Genomic DNA, 23103 nt, shown 5'->3' on the forward strand with positions numbered 1-23103 from the left:
GTAATACCAATAGAAATAAGAAACATCCAGTGAGCACTGACTGTGTGCCAGGCACCGTGCCCAGTGTTCATATGCATGTCACATGTGGTCCTCACAGCAACCTTGAGAGAGGGCACCATATATATAGATAGATAGATATCCCCATGAACAGATGAGGTCATAGACCTCACAAGAAGTTAAATAACTTGCCCCAGGTCACACAGCTAGCCAGGGTGGACCAGAATCTAAATTCAAGAAGTTTGTTCCAGAGGATGCACTGGGACCTCGAGGGCCTGTAGCCCAGATCTCCAGGCTGCCAGCCCACCCTACTTGGCTTCCTCGGAGAAGATAACCACGGTCTGTCCAGAGAAAACCGACCCATCACTATCTCTTCCCTGCAGTTGGGTTCAATCCCTGCCAACTGCAGAGAGGCTGTAGGGCTTTGACACAGTTTGATGTTTACCAACTCTAAGAACCAAGGGTTCCAGTGGGGTGGCAAATCCCCACCAGTCCTGGGACACAGGAGAGACGCAGGAAGCAGGTGCCCCTCCACGTTATGGGGGGCAGGCACGTGGGGTGGAAGTTTCTCATTCAGGATGAGCCTCCCTCCCTGCATGTTGAGTGGGTCTTGGAAGAACATTTCCATGAGCACGCAGAGGCAGGGAGGCAATCTCTGAAGGGCAGGCTGTTGTTTTCCATGTTCTCATCAGGAAGAAGAGAAGGAAAAGCAGTCAGTGCTCCCTCCCCGCAGCCCCTCCTTCAGGAAGGGGGCTATCCAGCCCTCCTTCACAACAGCACAGCGTGTGGTGGCAGCCCAGGCCTCTTTGCTCAGCAAGCCTGATACTTTTCCGTGTAGTGGAGTTTGGTGAGTTCGGCCAACAGAAAGTGGTAGATAAGGGATTCTGGATGCCCCTCCCTGGAAATTCCTCAGGAGCCTTTTCAGATGGATGGGGATGGGGAAAGGACATGAAAACAGGTAGAAGAGGAGTTATTGAAAGAACTGTGGCCTTTGTCCTGGACAAGAGAAGACCCAGGAAGCCTGGGCTCTGTCCATATCTGAGGGGCCGCCCTGGGCAGGTGAGTTCGGAGTGGCCTCCATGGAGTGGAGGAAGGAGTGTCAGGGAATAGTGTAAGGAAACACGCAGAAATCTCACAGAAGGAAAACGCAGCATAACGGGCAGATGCTTCCAGAAGGGAAAAGAACTGCTCTGGGGGCAGTGAGCTCTCCATCACTGAAGGGGTTCAACCAGTGGAAGGGGGCCTCCTTGGCAGAGGCTTTGCTAAGGCGGGGACGTGTGCCCGGTAGGAAGAGAACTCAGGGGTCCTGAGGACTTCACAGCCCTGAGAGTCTATGGTTGTGGGAAGAGGGAGGGTGGGAAATGGGATGGAATGGGATAGACTGGGATGGAAGTGGTGGCATATTCACTGCAGGCCTGGGCTGCCCTGGCCTTTCCCTGCCCCTACACCGGACCGCGGCGCTCCCTCTCCAATCTGTCTTGGCCCTAGTGCCCTGGGACCACCAACCTCACTATTACTTTTCCTTCCCAAAATAACTACTAACCCCCCACCCCTGCCCTAATGTGCCCTGCTTGTTGCTGGGTGACACTACTGGATAAGGGACCAGAGGACTCATTCTGGGGCTGTGTTACTTTTCTCAGGTAATATGGTGCCATCCCCTGGGTACAAAGCCCTTGCCTCAGAAGCAGTGGTTCTCAATCATTAGTGGGCCTTCGAATGAGCTGCAGAGGTTGTACAAAACACAGACTGCTGGATCCCACCAGAGATTTTCATTCAGTAGGTCTGGCAGGGTGCCCAGGAATTTACATATCTAACAAGTTCCCAGGTATTGCTGATGCTGCTGGTCCGAGGACCACCCTTTGAGAACCACTGCTCTGGATGACCTATAAGGCCTATGACCCTAGGCCCAAGGCTATGGATTCAGACAAACCTATGGTGGAATCCCAGCTACACCATTTATGAGCTGTGTGATGACTGGCAGTTTACCCAACAGCTCTGTGCTCCCAATACCGGCTCTGTAAAATGTTGATGGTAATACTTTCACAGAGTTATTGTGAGGATTGAAGACGGTGATTAGCTTAGACAGTGCTGGGGACATGCTAAGTAGGCAAGTACTCAATAAATGTTAGCAACTTTTATTATCAGAATAAAACAGTGGGGATTTTAGGCATCCCACGTCCACCTCCATAGGATAGCGGTGTCCGAGCAGAGAAAGGCATGCATTCTCCTCCAGTTGTGCTTCATGTGTTGGGCCAATCCCATGTTATTCTTTTTTTTTTTTTTTTTTTGCGGTACGCGGGCCTCTCACTGTTGTGCCCTCTCCCGTTGCGGAGCACAGGCTCCGGACGCGCAGGCTCAGCAGCCACGGCTCACGGGCCCAGCTGCTCCGCGGCATGTGGGATCCTCCCGGACCGGGGCACAAACCCATGGGCAGGCGGACTCTCAACCACTGCGCCACCAGGGAAGCCCCCATGTTATTCTTTACGCATCTGCTCTGTGGGTGCTGGAAGGATGGGGATTCATCATAGTAGGGCCATCCTTCAAATCTGGGTTTTGTGTCGGTGGCCAGCCACACATTCTGGGTGACTAGCTCCCAGTGTGACTCTGCAGCTTGTAGGACACAAGAATTAGAGTTGGGTCATCTTAGGTCTCTTGTCACGTTTCTGTTGGAGTCCCAGAGCCCCTCTCTCTCGTCACTCATATCCTGTTATGAGGATATAACTGATAGTTATAATAATAGAAATGCAGGCTTAAGTCTTTTGCTGCAAAGTCTCACAGTTAAGTGGAAAAATCTAGGGCTGACTTCAGATGGCCTGGAGCTGCTCGGAATGTTGCTGAAGAGGGGGACCCTCTGGGAAAATACATACCAGTTTCCACTTTGTGGGAGACATATCTTGAAGTGTGTTACTTGGAATAGTAGCTGGAGAAATGCTTCACCCAAAGGGTTCTGTAGTCAAATTTGGGAAGTACTCCATTTCTGGTTTCCTACTAAGAGCTCCAAGATGCTCACTAGCGTACTTAAGCTTCCCAGGAGTCCTGCAGTTGAGACACATATGTAAGTTTGTTGAACGAGGTAAACTTTGTTTACCATCAGTTAATTTTGGGAAACTAGTTCTAGGAATCTACAGTTTTCCAGGTGCCTTCATATGTAGTATCTTACCTGATTTTCAAAACAACCCTGAAAGGTAAGTGTGATCATACCCATTTTATGGAAGAGGAGGCAGAGAGGTTTATAATTTGCTCCAGGTCACAGAGCTATTTAAAAAAAAACCTACAATTGCATGACCTGAGAAAGAAGTTGGTACATTTGGTGGAATTTTATTTGTAGTAACAGCAATCATTAAAACTAAACAAAACAAAACAAAACAAAACAAGCAAAAAACAAAAACAATCCTCCCCCGACTAAATGGGAATGGTACCTATTATTTGTCAAAACCCTTTCAGTGGAGTACATTTATATTGTTTATTGATCTTAGGCTCATGTTATAATTATGATGTCACCACACAGAGGGATAGAACGGCACAGGGTAAGAATGTAGATTCTGCAGCTAAACAGAGTTTAAATCCAAGCGATGTGACTCTAGGTGAGTTAATTAAATTTTCTGTCCTAATTTTCCCTCTGTACCATGTAATTTTCAAACCTATATCATAAGGTTACTATGATGATTCAATGAGATTTTACATGCAGACTTCTCAGAATGGTGCCTGGCACATAGAAATTCAATGAAGGTATTAATTATGTTGCTGCTATTGCTTTTGTTAATAGTACTATTATTATGTAAAGTCCATTTGTCTTGAGAACCCTTGAGAGTGGATCTGGATAGCAGCCAGTAAGGTCTAAGACCTAGTTTAGCGGTCTCATTAAACAGCTGTGCAACTTTAGACAGCTCACTTACCCTCTCTGTGCCTCAGTGTCCTCTTGGAAAATCGTGCCAGCCATTCAACTTAGTTCACAGAGTAGTTCTAAGAAGAGTTACCTGGGTAGATGAGAAAGTGCTTTGATAAATATAACACCAGGTCACCTTGAGTTCTCGATGTCCACATTTGACTGGAGCATGACCAGAGAGGAAGTTGTGTAAAGGGGTTGGCTTGGGAGAACCTCTCTACTAGGCTTACTCTAGGAGCTGAGAAATGCCCTGAACTGCCGAGGCCGTTTGATCAACAGCCACAGTAATTATGACCAGTGTAATTTCATGGGCCTGTACGGAAGCCAAAAGCAAGTCATTAGTGGCGCTGGGAGTTTTCCTTTGCTCAACAATGGCGCCCTCATTCTGGGATTTCCCTGCTGTCCTCTGTTGACTTGGAATAGAGGGTGATTGTGTACACACACTCTCTCGGCTGGTGCATCTCAGACATCTGTTTCCTCCTGTTTATCCTCAGCTCAGGCCCTGTGTACTGGATCCAGAGAGCCAGCCCTGATCCTCTCCCCAGGGGCACTCATCACAGTCACCCTCTCCTGGGCTGGTGGGGAGAAGGAACGCTCAGTGTGGATTGTGTACACTGCTGGAGGTGTGTGTGTGTGTGTGTGTGTGTGTGTGTAGCCATCTCCTGTGAGATCAGGAGGCCTAAAAAAGTGGAATCAACTTACCTGCTGCTTTTGTTCCAAGGGGGGAAAAAGCCCCCATTGGGGAATAATTTTTAGCCCACGTCTAGGGTATTCGTGTCCCTTTAATCGTTCAATCATGTAACTTTTCTGTTGAAAGCAACTACAGTCCCAAGAGGAAAGTTATTAGGGAGGCTTTCAGTTCCTCAACAGTTCCCAGGAGGTGTAGACCATGGCCCCCTGGGAAAGGCGCAGCCTCTTAAGTTGCTAACCTTAATCCCCGGGGACCAGAATTGGCCCAGAATGAAAAGGCTGATCCCACAGGGAAAAGAAAATAAACGAAACCACACCACCCTCTCCCCCACCAAACCACAGCCACTGAAAACCAAACAAAGCAAAACCCAACACCCTAACACACCCCAGTGAGAGTTTGAGGGCAGCTCTGTTCCAAACTGTTTCTCTGAATCACTCAGATGCAAAACCAGAACAGAGGATAAAAATTAGAAACCATTTAACTTTCTTAAGTGCTTCCACAATAACTATCCATATTTCTGCGGCCGCAGTTTTGTGGCAGAAGTTTTTCTAAATTTTTTTTTCTTTTGCTTAAATGGTTTTATTTCACCTTATGTGAACCCCTAGCCCCCCTAAGTGGGCTAGATAAGCCTGAAACAAGTCTTTAAGCCACTTCCCAAAATGTCTGTGGGTCCCCATGCCCCAACACCTCCCTGGGGTCAGAGCTGGAGGTGGCAGTCCTCAGAGTGGGGGAATTGGAGGGAGGACTGGCCAGGTGGAGGCCCTTCAAAGGGGGGTCAGAGGTCACCCAAAGATTGTGCAATTTCAACCCTTATCTGCCTCACTGAGGTGGTGGGAGGGGAAGGGGCTGGAGGAGGAGCCCCCAGGCCTGGGGTGTTGAGCAGAGCAAATAAATACCGGGGGCACCTGGCAACCCTCCGATATGAGGGATAAACAAGCTCGCTCTTTGGAGGTGTGTCCTCCATTGCTTGGGACCAGTTCGGCTGCCTTGTATAAATCAAAACCTCTTGCCTTGGAGCTTTGAATTTAGTCTTTAATTCCTTATTCATTCACCCTGAAACTTATTTTTTACCCTACTCCCCCCTCTATGTTTGACAGTGTTTGAGAGGCTATAGAGAGAAATAAGATAGAATCCTCACTCTCAAAACGCTCTTCTTCTACTAATATTTAAAAGGAAATATCAAATATCCAGATTCCCAGCAAACAAGTGAATCTTTAGTCTGAGTCACCATGGATTTCTGGTTTCTTCCTGAGGGCCTGCCCGAGATGCCATCATGCCCAGTGCTTCCAGCCTCCCAATTCAGTCGGGTTTATTTTTCATACATTTTTTGTTACAGTGGAAGGAGCTATATACGGGGATTCTTCTGGAAATTGCGGGTGGGGTGGGGGACTGGACGATCTCTCAGCCCCCTAGAGCCCTGACGTTCTGAATTTGTTAATTGTGTTTAATTATACCAATGATAAGCCAAGCACTATTCTGCATGGACAAAGATGAATAAGGTCGAGCACCTGTTTCTAAGCAACTTATAATCTAGTGGTGATAAAATTCATATCAATACTAATACCCATAACAGCAAATAAAACATACCAACCTCAAACTCCAAGAGAAGATGGACTATGATAAAGGCCATCAAGAAGATAGAAACAAAATACTGGGGACCACAGAGGAGGGTGTAAATAGTTCTGATGGGGGAGAGATTGAAGAGCGATTCACCAGCTAAGTTAGTTTTGCTCTGGGTCCTGAAAGAACAACGTGATATCGTCCAGCAGAGAATGGAAGGAAAAGCACTTCTAAGCTGAGGGAACAGCCTAGGCGAGGGCGTGGCAGTGTGACCGTGAGTGGCCTAGTCCTGGGGAGTGAGCAGCTCACAGGTACATTGGGAGGGGCGATGGGAGACCCTGTTCCACCCAGAAATTCTCTACCACCACCTGACCCCTGTCACTGGAAGGAAGAAAGTAAATTGTGTGGGGAGCCAGGAGGCGACCAATTAAACCCTGTTTGGAGGAATACAAGAAAGTCAGTGATATTTAGTATGTGCGCTGGGAGATGCCTTTACATAATTCTTTATCTTAAGAGAAAAGGAAAGGAGGTGTGGGGGGACAGAAATCCTTTGCTAGCCCAGCCAGCCCAGCCCTTTCTAGGGGCATATTCATTCATTTGTGGACTTGTCAGTGTGATGCTGTGTCTGCCCTCTTGAAAGCCATACATCTTACTTTCAAACCCCCCAGTCGCCTTGGACCCCCTGCACACCCCAGCATTCCCAGGCTGACCTTTAGGTAGGGGGCTCACTTTCCCAGAGGTTGGCAGAGGGGAGATGGCACCTCCTGTGCTCAGACTCTCCTTGTCCCTGGCTTTCAACAAGAGTTTTTTCTTCTCCAGGAAGGCTTAGTGCTTTTCTTAAATTTGATGCTCAAGTCCTGAAAAGCCTGCCAGCTGTGTACTTTTTCAAGCCTTTTATTTTAATTTTTAGACATCTTCTTTTTCCATATCCAAGATTGCAGGGCCCTTCCAGAGTGGGAAGGAGACTTAAAATAAGTCTGAAAGCCCCTTGCAAAAATGTCTGCTCACAGGTCCTCTTCATTATCCCAGGGATGGCATTTCTGTACTTTCATTTCCTGCAGGAAGTTTGACAATAACACAGACACTGCAGAGATAGTGGGTGAGGAAGGCTGACCTGTTTGGCGGCTTCTGAGACGGTTGAACAGAGCCAATCACTTTCCCTCTCTGAGCCTTTATCCGCAAAATGACCTTTCTTAGCAGGGCTGTGATGAGTAAGTGAAAGTTGCCCTGTGCCATGCTTAATACATAGCTGCTAATATGGCTAGGTTTTTCATTTGACAGGTGATGCTAAGCTCTTCTGTGGCATTTTTCTGTTCAAGCCCAGTTATTTGGGGGAAAAATAGTGGACTCCCCACGTCAAGCTAACTAGCTTATCCCTTTCTCTGGAGTGGCACACCGCTTCTGGTCTTAACTTTGTTAGCCTTGTACCACATAAAAGCTGACATCTCTCCACAGTCTGCCTCACGTGTGGGTGGAAAGGCACCAGCCCACATTCAGGCCCGTCTAAAGAGCCCATGTTGTTTGCTGTTCCCGGGGCCGGCCCCCACTGCATCTGAACTTTCCCCTATTAGTCACTGCTTTGGCTGGGAGAGTGGAAGACCCCTGTTAAACTGAAATCCGTTATCTGGGAAACGCATTAAGCCATTAACAGCCGGACACAAATTAGTTTATCAGACAGGGGCTGGACTTGCAGGATTTCAGAGTGAAAAGGAGCTTCACAGATCATCAGTTTATAGGCAAGGGAAAGAAAGTTCACAGGAGAGCAGGGCTTTGGGATTCTAAGCCTCAAACCCTGCTTTCTGGCCTGGCTCTCCTCCCCTCCTTATTCTGCCTTGAAGAGCAAGATGGACACTCCCACTTTTATTTAGGAGATATTTATCACATGTCTACTGAAGCTGGGCTAAAATTCAGAGAAGCAGACAGGAAGGAAGATAGACTTGGGAATAAGCGAATGCTGGATGATGTGGGATGGATCTCTTGTATGCTGGTGGTGGAAAGGTCTGGACCATAGGACACTGTCGGCAAAGGGCAGATTCAGCCTCTGGGTGGCGGGGGGGGGTGGTCAGCACCACCAGGGGTTGCCCAGTACTAGGACCTGAAGTCCTGCCTTGTGGCTACCATGAGAGTATAAGAGAGTTCACGCTCAGGGAGCTGGGCCAAGCTGCGGGTGTTACTACCTGCAAGGGTCAGCGCTGAATGGTCAGGCCCAGGGGATGGGTCAGAGGCCATGAGCTGAAAAAAAGAGGCTGGCAGCTGGGAGGAACCAGACCGCACTTCAGGGCAGATCTTCACAAGCCTTGTTCCCACCGGCTCTGTCCTATGTGGCCCACACATAGAGAGGCTGATCTCTTTCTCTGAACCCATATCGAAGGCCTTGATGGGAGATTACAGAAATGAGAAGGAGAAGAAAGGTGCTGGGAGAGGCAGCCTGGTGAATGAGAAACAGCTCCCCAAGGTGTAGTAGGAGGTTTAAGGAGCCACGTCTGCCCCTGAAAATCTGCAGGGTCCTGACACCTACTTGGGTGAATGCACAGCCATTACCCCTTGGAGCCACTCATGGCATCTGTGGCTTGCTGGTGACATCAGTCTCCTTTTCTATACACATCTCCTCACTCAGGTCCTTATTCTGGCTCCCCTGTGTGATTTCAACAGCCTTCCAACTGGTCTCCGTCCCTCCAGCCTCCACCTTGTCAAAGCCATCCTCTTGCTTTAATAGAGAGGGCCTCCTAAAATGGGAACTTGGTCAAATCACTCTCCTGATTTATAAGAATTAAGGGTAGAATCCCCTTTATAGGGACCTAGCCTGCTCCAGCCTAACAAATTGCCCCACTTCCTGCCACTCCATCTCCACATTCTGACCACACAGAACTTGCCATGCTTTTTCACTTCTCTGCATCCTTGAACGTGCTTTTCTTTCTTTCTGGGATGCATGCCTCTTCTTGTCCAGCCTGCCTTCATCCTTGCAGATGCAGGCCAGCGTCACCACTCTGAAGTTCTTCCATGCCTCCCAGTCTTGTTCGTAGGTTTTTTTCTTTCTGGCCCAGCTGTACACCGTATAGCCCTCTTCTGAAGCGCCTGTCACATTGCATTGCAACTGATGGTGTATGTGTCCGTCTTCCAGTAGACTGTGTGTGTGCACGGTAGGAGTACACACACACACACACACACACACACACACACACGCATCAGAGAGGAATTCCTCTGATTCTCAATACCCAGCACAGAGCCAGGTAAGTGCATCATGGTAGATGATCAAGGAGAATTTGCTAAACAAGGTAACATACCTGTGGTCTGAAGGGTGTGAGATCTGAAAGGCAAGGCCACAGGATTTATTCTCTTTAATTAAAGCTGGGACAGGTGCCCTCTCAAAATCCCCACCCCTCAAAGTCCTCCTTGCACTGTGACTGGTGTTTTCCATCTTTGACCAGCAAAGATTTTGATTGGGAACCAAATGCTCATTCAGTGACTCCCGGGAGACCTGTAGTTTTTTAATGTTCTGGGTATCCTAGAGAATGTGATAAATCTATACGTGTTTCCCCAGAAAATGCACAAACGTCCAGTCACAGCGTTTTCTCATAACCAGAAGGCTGCTGGACTCCAAGAACCCCTGGCTTAAAACAGCTGCAATAGAGAGCTTGTGTTTTGCTTTTTTGGCCAATACGATTTTGTCAAGATTTATTTTAAGAAAAAAAAAGTTATTTAGAATCTTGTTTTCCAAATACATAAGTATATTTTAATATGGAATATACTTTTTTAAATGACACCTGCTTTCCCCTTTCTGTTTCCCTAGGATGTGCCCCTTCCCTGGAGGAGCAAAGGTGACTGCCTTTATTACATTCTCTAGAAATATGTGTGGAGATGTACATAAAAGGGTCTCTTGCAGACATTCAGTCTAGGTCAGGGCCTCTGGCAGGATGTGGGATGTGCTGCCTGGGTCTGGCTCAGTCCTCATTGTAGAGGAAGCTGCATGAACTTAAAGTAGGACAGTTGTCAACAGTTTTCAGTTGGGAAACATTTACTGAGCTCCCACTCTGAGCCATACACTGTTCCAGGCACTTGGGGACACCATGGAGTTTCTAGCCCAATGGGATGATGCAGAAAATAAACAAGAATACAAGTTAGCTAAGTTTACAAAGTGAGCAGAACAAGGAAGGAAAGATGACTGTAATGAGATAGAAGAGTGTGGGAAGGAGAAGGTCACTACAGGAAAAGTCAAAAGTCCCTCTGAGGAGGTGACATGAAAATGAGACCATGGTCAGGTCTAGGGGAAACTGTGATCTAGGGAGCGAAGCTGTCGGGTGCAAAGGTCCCGAGGTGGGAAGGATTTGCATGTGTTTTTTTCTCAGTGCAGCTTGTAGGATCTTAGCTTCCCCACCAGGGAACAAACCTGGGCTCCTGGCATTGGAAGCTGAGTCCTAACCACTGGACTGCCAAGGAATTCCCCCTCTGTGTGTTTGAGAAAAAGAAAGAATGCCACTGTTGCTGGAGCACAGAAGTCAGGGGGAGAGGCTGGGAGATGGAGTTGTAGGCCATAGAAGAAGAGTTGGGATTTTTCACCTCTGAAGGGAAACCAAATCCTGAAAGCTTTAGTTAGGTAAGGCAACATTTCGATCTAACTGCCATGTTTTAAAGATCACTTTGAAAAGATGAGGACCCATGTTACCACCTCCTGTCATTTTGTACAGTTTTGACTACTGAAATGAATGTGTAATAAGGCAATTGCATGAGTTCTCCTCATAGCTCTCTATCAGCAGGGGAGAGTCAGGATTTCCATCCCAAAATGTCCGAGCAGCCCCAATCAGATACAGCCCTGAGGTCTGGGTGACTAGTGTCATCTTGCCTTGGGGAGCTGAAGGATTCCTGAGCCTTTTCAGGGTACTGAAAATTGCTGGGGAGCCCTGGAGGATCCCTGCCACATTAGGGGATGCTAGACCCAGGCCAAGGGTTGGGCAGGAAGGTGTGGAGGTGCCCAGCCCCCAAAGTCTCAGAGGAGGGCACAGGGTGGAGGGGACAGGTCCCTAGAAAGAGCCCGTGGCAGGTGGGAAAGGCAGAAGAGGAAACAAAGGCCACACAGCCTCTTCCTCTGTCCGCCTGTCGTCGCCTGCCCCCTCCTCCTCCCCTCCACGGACGTCCTTTCGTTGGCAGCAGCAGCCAGGTGTGTTTGAAAACACTCGAGCCCCGTCCTTCACGTAGCAGGAAATAAATGCTGCTGGGGAAGCGGCGTGTGGGCTGGCGCGGGTGTGTGCGTTGCGGGGGGAGGGTGCAGGGGGCGGAGGGGGGTGGCGATGGTGCATTCACCTCCAGCTGCTCCGGGGGCGGCGGCCCCAGAGCCGCCACTGTCAGACAACTTGGATGAGTTCGGTGCAGAAACAAAATGCAGACGGAGCTGAGCACACTCGGTTAGAGGCGCGGGCTGTGTCTGGGCTCAGGAGCCGCGAGGACCGAGGAGCCACTGACTGCGCTCCCGCAGCCCCCGGCCCACCAGACCTTCCCTATTTCTGCCTAGTCTGCTCCGCCTACCCACGCCCTCCCCGAAAGAGTTAAGTACCTCCCCGCTCCGACCACCTCTGCCCCTTCCCCTCCCCTCCCCCCGGCCCCCGCCCCCGCCGTGGGGAGCCGGCCAGTTGAAGCGCCGGGGGCCACGCGGGGCAGCCCGCGGGCCGGCGAAGAGGCGGAGAGCCCGCTGGCCCCGACCCCCCTCCGCCGCGGCCCCAGCGGCCCCCGCGCTGCGAGGCGCGGGCGCTCGGACGCAGGGGGAGTTGTTTGATTTGGCGGAGGCGGGGAGGCCGGCTGGGAGCGAGCGAGGGAGGCACTAGAGCCGGGCAGCGCGGGCGCCGGGCTCCTGGGGAGGGTCCCCGCGCGCGGCAGCGGCCCCGGGCGTGGGCGAGGCGGCCGCGGGCGCCGGGGATGCCCGGAGGGGCCGGGGTCGGAGAGGACGACTCCGCACGGGGCGGCCCAACCTGCCGGGCGCGCGGGCAGGTGCTTCGGCCCCCTCCCCCCTTTTTTTCCTTTTCCTCTTTCCCTTCCCTCCTCTCCTTGAAGTAAGATGAGCGTGATGCTGTGGCGCTGGGACCAGAATAACACCACCATGAAGCTGGTAAGGGTGGATTGCAGCCCTCACTCCCGGGGCACTGCTCTACTTTTTATTCCTCACCCCACCCCCCAGCCCCATTAGGAACTGTCTCCCGTGATGGAAAGCCCCTGAAGTGCATCCAGTTCTTGGTATTTCCCTTATTGTTTTGAAAATAGAGTTCAGGGTTTGTTTGTTTGTTTTTTTTTTAATCAGGAAAGTCGATGTGCGTATGTGTGTGTGAGCGATTGAAGGCGGGTGGGATGGGCTGCATTATCTCCCAGACCCTTCCACCTAGGAATTCCTGGGGCTTTCTAGGGTTGCACACGCTGGGGGTTGTCTCCTGCGCATAGGTCGGAGCTCTCAATGCGGGTCCCGGGTCAGCATGGCCTGCCCCCCTCTCCCCACCCCGCCCCCATTGTGTTTTGATAGTTTGGGGATACGCGCGAGTGTTGATCTCTGTTGCGGTTTGGCTTGTTTGGGCAAACAAACGCGAGCCCAGCTTGAACATGCACTGCGACCTCTTCTCCCGCCTCTCACAATGCCTTAGTTTTCTTTCAAGCTTGTAAGAACCGTCTAGGCTGCAGGTACTTTTTCTCTCCTCCGATTTCAAAAATAACCGCCCATCACTCCTGGGACGGCAGAGGAGAGCGGCGTTTTCCTCTCTGCCCCAGGAAGTCTGAATTGTTTCTCCATCACAAGGAGAAAATGTGATCGGAAGGCTCTTCTTTGGGTTTTGCTTTTGTGATTTGTTTTTTATCTGATGGTTTCAGCTGGCGGGGACCTTAATTCCCCATTGAAGTCAGTCAGCGCTGAGGCCAAGTGAGTTACCCCCTTGGATATCAGTTTCCTCCTCAGTAAACTGGGCAAGTTTTCACCTTGTAGAGCGGCTGCAAGGATAAGGAATTATATTTGTAGGTTTCTGACCCAAGATAAGGATTCAGTAAGGAATAGGTATTATTAATAAACTGGAATTGATACTTATGGGGTGAACTCTTTAAAGTTGCTACCAAAAAGAAAAAAAAAGTCATAGCAGCTGCAGTGGATACCAAGATGCTAAATCAACCTAAGCTGGTTCTTCATATAATGAACTTATTTGTTGGAAAAATGGCACCTTGCTTTTCATACTTCTTGTGTTATGTTTGGCCTGTCTATCTTTAAACTACTATTTTACAACTTCGTTTAATGTGCTGTAACATTAGCAGATGTTATGCACCTTTGCTGCACTATGCCAGGACTCCAGTTCCCTAATCCTTTCCTGAAATCTTTCTCCAACCAGACTGTTGTGGGACAGCCCAGAGTTTCACACATTTTCTCTCCAAGCTACACCTGAGATGCTACTTTAAGGTACAGCCCAGGAAGGTTGGGTCCTGGTCTTGACTGGGTAGTGTCAGGCTGCCAGACCTAAATGCTCTCAAGAAAAAAAGAAAAAAAAGAGTTATTTCCCAGGCAGGGAAAACGTGGAGTATCCCAGGAGATGGTTTTCTAGAGCTTGGTGGCAGGTGGCTGTGGTAAGGGCTGGGATGTCCTCACTGCTCCAATACAGCCTCCCTTTTAGCCTATGGAGGGAGCATTCCCCAATATGAGTCTCACTTATCGAATGAACTGTGAGGACCACCCAAGGTAGTTGTGGTCTGACCAAAGTACCCCTGTGCCAGGTGGGGGAGGGGCTGGAGGCACTCAAACAACCTGGGAGCACTGGGGGAAGTAGCAGCTACTGCCCCAGGCGGGAAAAGTTGATGACTGCGTCTTGACATTCAGAGAGCCTCTGCTACCCTCAAGGATGGGCCTCAGCTTTTCCGCAGAATCCTAGAAACCACGGCCACACCATTAGTTGACACCTCATTAGTTTGTCTTTGGTTTCATCATTTGCTGTTTGATTTACCAGTTATGTTGTGTGTTTCCTCTGTGCAGAGCCCTTTCGTGGTGGGAGACCGTGCTCCTTGCGAAAGATTTCGCTCTCAGGTGATTCTCAGTTTGAATTCCAGCCTTGTCACTTGCTAGTCTCCGAATCCGTTTTCCTCTTCTGTAAAAGACGGTTTTATAGCCCTCTTTCCCAGGTTGTGAAAAGATGAAATGAGAATATAGAAACAGGATCCAGGACCGAGTCTGATATATGGGTACCTAAAAATGGGAACAACAGTTGTTGTTATTATTGTTATTTTCTTCAAAGGTAAATGTCCTGCTCTCTATTGTGCTCTTGGGTGAATGGTTTTTTCTCCTAATGAGCTTGAGGAAAACAAACCTTTTTTACCTTTGAGTCATTAGTGGCCCTCTGTAGGAAGGAGCTCTCTGGGAACATCTTGGAAGTCAATTGTGTATGAATAACCATCCCAGAATGGGGCCTGGGGCCAGAGGTGGGTGCCTGAACTTTTATCACTGATGCAGTTCAATAAACATGAAGTCAGTTAACCCACAGCTTGCAAATTCACCGTTCTGATTGAATAGTGGAACCAAAGATTTTGTTTCGTGTTCTATTTTAAGGTTAATTGGATCAAAACAAGGCTAAGAGTAATTAAGAGGCAGAACTTGCATCTTTCTGTATTATCTCTGCAGGGGGATGTCAGAAAGGCACCTGCCCACCTAGGGTAGAAGGCAGTAGCTGATAAATCCTTCTCTGTTCAAATCCCATCTGACAGGGTCACAGAGCCTTTGATAAAAGTGAGAGGAGGTGACTGCTCAAGCCTGAAGCACCCACTGGGAGGGGGTAAGCATGGGCCTAGAGCATGATGTAGATGGTTCTGACATCCTTATCACCCCCCTTCTCACCTCCCTTCTTTTAGATTCTTTCAACTTGGGCAGGGCAAGGAAAAGAAAATGAGGCCACTTCTGGAGCATCTAGTGTCCTCTGAGAAGTGGCAGAGCCATCGAATGGGGAGAGGAAAAGCAGGGTGGGGCGGCCACCCTTGCAGCCTGTCCTCAGGCAGAGAGGCAGGCACTCCAGCTAGAGAGGCCCACAGTCACAGCTCTGTTCAGGAACAGCTAGCCGTGTGACCTGGCTGTATAACCTCTTCAGCCTTGCTTTGCTCATCTGTAAATGGGTACCACAGTGCCTCACAGGGTTACCGTGAGAATTAGAAAGAAGTGTGCTGCAGGCTTTGAACTCAGGGCCCAGCGATGAGTTGACAAGCGGCGGACGGTTGCTCCTGTGATTACAAGGTGGTCCAGTAGTGGGTGCATGTCTGTGTGCACAGAGGAAACACTCAGTGGAAATATTCCCACTGTTAACAGTGCTCAGTTCTGGGGGGAGATTATCAAGGATTGTTTTTGGTCTATACTTTTGCTTATATTTCAGATTCTGTGCAATGACCATACTTTACATTTATCATCAAGGAAATATAGAAATAGTAGTACTGCTAAAATAATCATATAATGAATGTGCATCATATTAATAGCTAACATGCATTGATCCTTTACTTTGAGCTTCATTCCATTTCATTGCCGCCATAACCCTATGAAGGAGAAACTACTGTTATCCCCATTGCTCAGATGAGGAAATTAAAGCTCGGAGAGGTAAGTGACTTGCCTAACATTCCAGGGTTAGTAACTTGTAGAACCTCTGCCTTGTCTGATGGCAAAGTCTGTGCCTTGAATTGCTCTGTCATAAAACTGTGGGTGCATCCTGGGGACCAGTGGGGCCTTCTTCTGAGCTAGGTATGTGTGAATGTGCTGTGTACAGGCCTGTGCTTACCTCCGGGCTTTCTCCCTGTGAGGGGCCTCTCTGTGAGTTGCTACCCACTATTATCCTCTTTGGCCAGGGAGATGCAGTGAGCGAGGTGAAGAGGAAAGGAAACACAGTGAGAAGGGCTCGGTTGGCTCATTGCCCTTCAGTGTCCTGGAAAACACTTATGGGGCCCTTCCTCAAAATGGGGGAGAAAGTAGCTCTGAACGAAGAATAATTGAGAATAATGATGATGAGGGAATGCGCCTCTGACCTTTGACCTTTCCCCAGAGAGGCATTGATCACAGGCCCCTTGGTCCTGCCCACAGCCAAGCTAACAAGCAGATTAAAAGAGGTCAGTGGGTTAAAGGGCCCTGTCTGCCTTTCTGCAGTTATACTGCTCCCTCCCAAAGGCAAGGATGCCATGGACACTGCAGAGCCCATGTACGACCAGGTTCTGTGTTTAAAATGCAGTGGTCCTTCAGCTCTTATTTGTCTTTCTGTGCATAGAAAAGTGACAACTTTTGCCTTTTTTCCGGATAAAGCTCGTTGACCACTCACCTGAAGGTATTTCCTTCTTCTGCTGGAAAATATCAGCAATTTCAACTCTCAGAAACTTCTAGAACTTTCTCCTGCTTTTCACTAATTGTAACTGGCATAGATTTTTACCATATTCCAGGTACTGAAGTCATCATGTCTTTTCTGTTCATTCCAAAAATCTCCAGAGCAAGAAATTCCATCCTTTCCTGGAGAAACCAGGTTGAAATATACAGGAACGTTTCAGTATGCATTTCTGCTATAGGTAATGAGCCATCATAGCCTTGATAGACTTTTCAGAATTGAAACCAAAGCTTGTAAGAAAGGTTTTGACTCTGGTTAATTACTGAGAAAATAAAGAAATGGATATCGGAAGGGGAGGAAAGAAAACCGCTGAAATTAGTGACTTCCTTAGGATGACATTTTAAGGGAACACATTTTCCTTCATTTTGGTGTTGATATGGATGTAGAGATTTATATTTGGTCCCTCTGGTGACCCAGTAGTGCTCGCATTGCTTTTGCCATTGTTTTTGTGTGGAGCTGGCGAAATATGTATATTTTTTGGTTTTGCTTCTGGTTTCTGTCATAAAATGCCAGTCACCCAGAAGGCATGTGGCTAAGCTTTTCTTCAAGGTGTCTAGGCTCTCCAGGATATGTGGACCAGACTGCCGTCATCCATCTAGCTGCGGGCCTAGGGTTCCTGGCTGGGTGACACAGGGGCTGTTCCCAAGGGTTGTTCATTTTTGACTCAGATGTTGCAGATGTGCTGGCTCTCATGTTATAGGAATAGCAGCCAAGGAGGTGGAGAGGCCGTGAAAAGAGGGGAGAGGATAGAACAGGTTGACAGATAGTGTTTAAACAGGGTAATAAGAAGGTATGATGGAGATGTTTGGGATGGCCGGGGGATAGGAGAGGATGGTCCTTGCCACCACAGATACTAATTTCATCCATTCAGAACACTGTGGTGGGGGACAAGGGTTAGCGCCTGCATCATCTTTGTCATAGTAGAGAAGGGCAACATGCTCAAAGGAACATGATAAGACCCAAAACACAAATCTGTGGGAAGGAGTGTGCTTTAAACAGGGATTTACCAGCTCGAGTCTGTGCCCTGGGCTTTTAAGAGGATGTGTATCTGCAGAGGCTCCAGGGGGAGTCTTGGTCCACAGCTGTAGCTCCTGCCAACTCCTCTGGCCTTGTTACCGATGTGAAGTTTCAGGAATGTAGACTGCTCACTCTGTCATTCCTGGTAGGAAACCTCTTGTGGGATCCTGCTTACTAGTGGATGAAGCTCAACTCCTCCATGGCATTCAAGGCTCTCTAGGGGACAGCAGTGTTTCTGTTTTTGTTTTAATTAAATTAATTTATTTATTTTTATTTTTTGGCCGCACCGTTCAGCATGTGGGATCTTAGTTCCCTGACCAGGAATCGAACCTGCACCCCCTGTGTTGGAAGCGTGGCGTCTTAACCACTGGCCCACCAGGAGAGTCCTGACAGCAGTGTTTTAAATCTTGCTCTGCAGGGCCTCCAGATAGAAGCTCTTGGCTCTAATCAGCATGGTCAGCCCTGTGATTTTCCGCTTTCACTGCTCCCTGGGACTAAATACTTCTTCCGTCTGTCCATGTTCTATGCCATCCTCCAAAGCTCAGATCAAGTCCCCTTTTTCCTAAGAAGCCCTGCCTGACCACACACTCTCTGGGGATCTCTGACAGACAGTAGCGCTAACCCGCCTTTGACCCCATACTGCCCTGAATCCTTGTGCTGCTTGTGTGTGTGCTGTGTCTCTACTGTCAGACTTAAGAGTGGTGGTTGGTGGTGTAGATGGTCAGCTTCACTTCCCTCCCAGCTCTGCCACCAACAGTCTGTGTGCCCTTGGAGAGTATCGCTTCATCTCTCTGAGGCTTCATTTCTTCATCTATAAAATGATGAGGATAACTCTTCCAAACTTGGGGTCGTTTGATAAAATATATGTATTTTGAGCAGCACCTAGCACATGGTAAATGCTCAATAAATGTTCTCTGTTGTTCCAATGACGATGATGCATTCATTCATTCGACGAATATTTATGAAACATCTACTACAAATGGGGATACACGAGTAAACAAAAAGCCATTTTTGCCTGCATGGAACTTATATTTTAGTGGAGATGATAAGCTAAATCTGTATTTTTATGTTGATGAATGCTATGGAGAAAAATACAGCAAAGTAAGAAGAAGGATAGGGAGGGTGGGAGAGGTCTCTCTTTAATGTAGAGTGGTTAAGTAGGGCTTTACTGCAAATGTGACATGGTTGTTTAATAATAATCATTATCATTATTATCCCCCCTCAGGGAGGCATTATAAGTAGGCAGACTGTATAATTTATCATCCAAGCCGGGACACTTCTGAGAGTGAAAGGGGATACTGTGAAGAACTGTACAGGGATACAGGTGTAAATCAGTCCTGTCCTGGGCAAAGTGAGATGCTTTCATATTTATACTTGGTTACTCCAAGCATCTAGATTGGCTAAAATGTTGTATCACGTCAGAAAGGCCTGGTCTAAATCCTTGGTTCTGCCACCTCCTGGCTGTGAGATTTTGGCCAAATCATTTAATCTCCTTGCATCTCAGTTCCCTCCTATGTTATGTATACCTAAGAGGGATTTTGTGAGAATTAAATGAGATGATTCAAGTAAAGTATTCGGTGCAGGACCTGACACCTCATAAGCAGTTAATAAAATTTCATTACCATTATCCTCGCCAGATCAAGGGCATCACCAGATTGTTTTTTTTTTTTTTCCTGTCTCTTACTGTGCCAGGGAAGGGGTTGAGGATATGCAAGGTGGGTGGAAATTCGGCTGAGCAGTGGACTTGGGAGATGAGCTGGCTCAGTCTGCAAGGTAGTTGCTTCCATCCCTACTCACAGAATGTGTGAGTCACACAGCGTTTGGGTGCTGGACTCAAATGCCCGTTGGGAGACTTTGTGTCCAGGCAGCCACAAGAAGAGTTGGACAGTGGAGTCTAGGACTAACAATCTTGGGATGTTCATTCAGGAAGGAGCCCCATGACTAGTGGCCCCTAACAATCCACTTCACAACGGCGGAAGCAGAGACTCGGAGATGAAATGACCTGCCCAAGGCCTCATGGCTTGCAAGCAGTTTTAATACACCTGCCATTACCCATCCAGCAAACTGGTGTAACAAAGATTATAAAGAGAAGAGAGAGCACTTAGAATTCCACCTGGAAAAGCCATGTTTCTTTGGAAATGGGCCGCAGATGACGTAACCCTTCCATATCCCATTACCCGGTACTTGGCTAATCTTTGCACGAAACTTGTTTTGGTGAAACTTGAGCCTGGAAAAGCCAACTAAAGTATATTACTTTCTCACTGTTGAATGCCTCCTAGACTTGGGCTAACATTTAATCTAAAGAGTAAGGTGATATTTCCTGAGATAGCAATGAGTTCATGTTTTGAAATTAAATGAACTGAGTTTATTGTGTCGGTTGGCTTTTTCTTTTTCCAAGCGCTAACCACAGTAGTAAATGTTCTCTCCACAGTAATGTCTGGCTGCCGTATGGGGAGGAGCGGGGAGCTATAGACACGGTAGTGTTCAGTCCTCAGAAGTTGTCTCACTGCCTCTCTGGTTAGGTACTATTCCAGATTGAACTATATTTTGGTTTAAAGGGGCCCCTATTTGAATACATAGATTTCTGACCCAGGAAAACGTGGGGACAGCTAGGTTTGTGTTACTTTGTATTTTCTGAATCCATGCTGCATGCCCTCTGCCCTCTCTCCCTCTTAAGTTGCTTCTCACTCAGTGAAAGGGAGCTGCACATCTACCTTACACCAGGGAAAGAGGAGAAAAGTTTTCGGACAGAAAATTAGTCAGAAAAGAAAAAGCATGTAGATAATCAGATATCGCTAGGAATCTGGAGTTTGGTGCTTTATCCTTTAACTTAGTTCCTGGAAGTGTTCTATATTGTAAGAATGTGGAGATTGATATATGGCTGTAGACTTCTTCAAGGAGACAGTGGGGGTTTCAAGGCTGTATATGGTGCAGTTTCAAGATGTTTCAGTTGCTAAGCCCTGTTGGTTATGTCTCCAGAGTAGCCATTGTGGGTAAAGAATCCCCCACCTTGCTTTCGGCTTGCCTGGACCCTCTGCAGATGCCTGCTAGATGCCTGCAGTTGAATCTCCATCATCTTTGCCTTCCCTGGAACCAACATAGCACCTGGCACACATACATGTTCAATGAATGAAGCAACTGTAAAGTCACCATTTTGATTTTTCATCATAATGCGGTGTTTTTTTTTTTTTAGTTTTAAAATTCTGTTTAAAAAATTTTTTTTGAAGTATAGTGGATTTATAATGTTGTGTTAATTTCTGCTGTATAGCACAGTGATTCAGTTACACATATATATATTCTCTTTCAGATTCTTTTTCATGATGGTTTATCACAGGATGTCCAATACAGTTCCCTATGCTATACAGTAGGACCTTGTTGTTTATCCATCCTGTATATACTAGTTTGCATCTGCTCATCCTAAACTCCCAATCCTTCCCTCCCCCCATCATGCAGTGTTGAATCCCATAAAATGTAGCGTTGCGTACCGTAACGTTAATGAAATAGCTGGAGTGAATCTGAGCAGTAGCTGACAGGGGTTCCTGGGTTCTCTCTTGGGGTTCCCAATCAGTCTGGGTCCAGGCTGCAGTTTGGTTCCCTCCCAGTAGAGGTCCACTCCAGGTTCAGTGTGGGTTGAATGTTTTGCGGTTCTGCAGCTGCTTAGGAGGACCAAGAGAGTGGCCGTTATTCCAAGAGTTTTCTGATACCATGGCTCCCAGGTGGCTCCCCAGGCATGTTGGGCCTGGGGAGTATGAGGGGTGTGGCTGTGGAGCTCTGCCTTGCGCCTCCCCAAGAGGCTGTCCTTTCCCCATCTCCCCTTCCCTCCCCTCCCCCCTCCTTCTCACACACATGCATAAAGATAAGATGTTTACCTACTCTTGTTGGAGAACGGGGTTCTGGGCTGAAGCCTGGAGCAAATCACCAGGCCATTTAAATGGGAAATCAAGTTATCATGAGGCCCAGTTGTCTCAGGGTTTTACTGTGTGTCCCAGCTGGAAGTTGATGGCTCTGGGGCTCAGCTCTTTGCAGGCGGAGTTCATTCACCTTGTACTATATGTGGGGTGTAGCTGTGCTCTGGGAGCAGAGGGATGTGGGGATCTGATGAAGACCTTTTGATTCTGATATTTGGTGTCACCTTTGCAAGAAAAGAAGCTGCAGGCCGCGCTGCCTGTCCCTCTGAATTTCCCTGGCCCAAGACTGTCAGCTGGAATGGTGGTCTTATACTTGCCCCAGGTTGGCAACGTTCTGTGTACGCCAGGTGCTGTGTTCTGGGGAAGGCAAAGATGATGACGACATCACGACTTTCCTCCCAGGGTTTATGTTTTGGCGGGCTTCTCTCCATAGAGTGAGCAAAAGCTCAGGTAGTGGCCTGGGAAAGGCATTCTTTGGGTAGGAGTGTTGTTGTGTGTGGGGGTGAGATTGTTCTGGTTGTCAGAAAAAGGGGAGTTTAAAGATTTCTGAGGCTTTTATCCTGGGAGAGCTGGGATTTCACACTGTCACTGACTGAAATCAGGACCTCAGGAGGAGGAGTGGGTCAGAGAGGGAGGGGAATGGGACATGGCGGATAGGCTTGGTAGTGCCATGTTGGAGTTAGTTATATCATTTTCCAAGTTTTACTGAATTCTTATCTAAACTGTGACCCAAATTATGCAAGGGGAATGTGAATGCAACATAAATCAAGGCTGTGTCCTCCTCCCTCCCTAGGGACAAAGACAGGTGGCCTTTATTAACCTGGACAAAGACAGGTGGCCTTTACTAACCTGGGTAAGCACCTTTTTGGTACACCCCTTTTAACTCCCCAAATCCAAGACTTCTGATAAATTGTGAAGAACATGACGTAGGCCTGAGTCCAAAGGAAAGCTTCCTGCCTTATCTCCCGTGAATTGGCCACAGGGTTGACCTAATTGGACTTCCAGGTGGAGACTCTGAACAGTGAGAGCAAAAGGGCCAGAGTCGCCTGCACCCCAGAAGGGAAAGAGACTGCATGGAACCTGACTCTTGCCTTTAAACACAGTCATCCCACCCACCAGTAACCTGAGACCCCAAAGAGTACTAGTCTCTGCCAGGTCAGATTAGACCCAGCACCTCCTGTAGGTGTGCAGATGCGGCCAGAAATACTACTGGTGCTTCCTTCTTTGGGGAATCCAATGGGATCTTGGGAATGAAGGAAAAGCTGAGTGTTTCTGCGCTTCCCCAACATGCTTCCCTGCCTTCAAGCTCTTAACAGACCAGCTGGAAGGGCCAGGCTAACACCGGGGGAACACGCTTCTACAAATGATCAAGCACATGAGCTGTGTGCCAGCCACTGGTAGGCACAGGAAACCAGTGTACCTGAGAGCTGTGGTCTAAAGCAGGGCCTGATCATCATCCAGAGGCTGTAGATTGAGTGCTGTATTTAGGAGATGAGAGGGAGGCAGCCTGTCTGGTGCGTTGATTTTAGAAATAGAACTTGGTCTACATCACCATCAACTTGGCCCACAAGTTACTTGTCTGAGCCTCAGTTTCTCTATCTGGAAGATTGGTGGAATCCTTTCCTCTGAGGGATGTCAGAAATCTAAAGGAGATACACATATGTCGTAGCAGGATGGCATACCTAGAGATTT

General features: G+C 48.1%; 1 protein-coding gene across 6 annotated transcripts in view; it reads left to right on the forward strand.

Moving 5' to 3' along the window:
* Positions 1 to 23103, forward strand: part of NAV2 (neuron navigator 2) — a 769310-nt gene that overhangs the window by 415406 nt on the left and 330801 nt on the right. The window lies entirely within an intron of this gene.

This window comes from Mesoplodon densirostris, chromosome 7, assembly GCF_025265405.1.
Source record: "Mesoplodon densirostris isolate mMesDen1 chromosome 7, mMesDen1 primary haplotype, whole genome shotgun sequence".
NCBI lineage: Eukaryota > Metazoa > Chordata > Mammalia > Artiodactyla > Ziphiidae > Mesoplodon > Mesoplodon densirostris.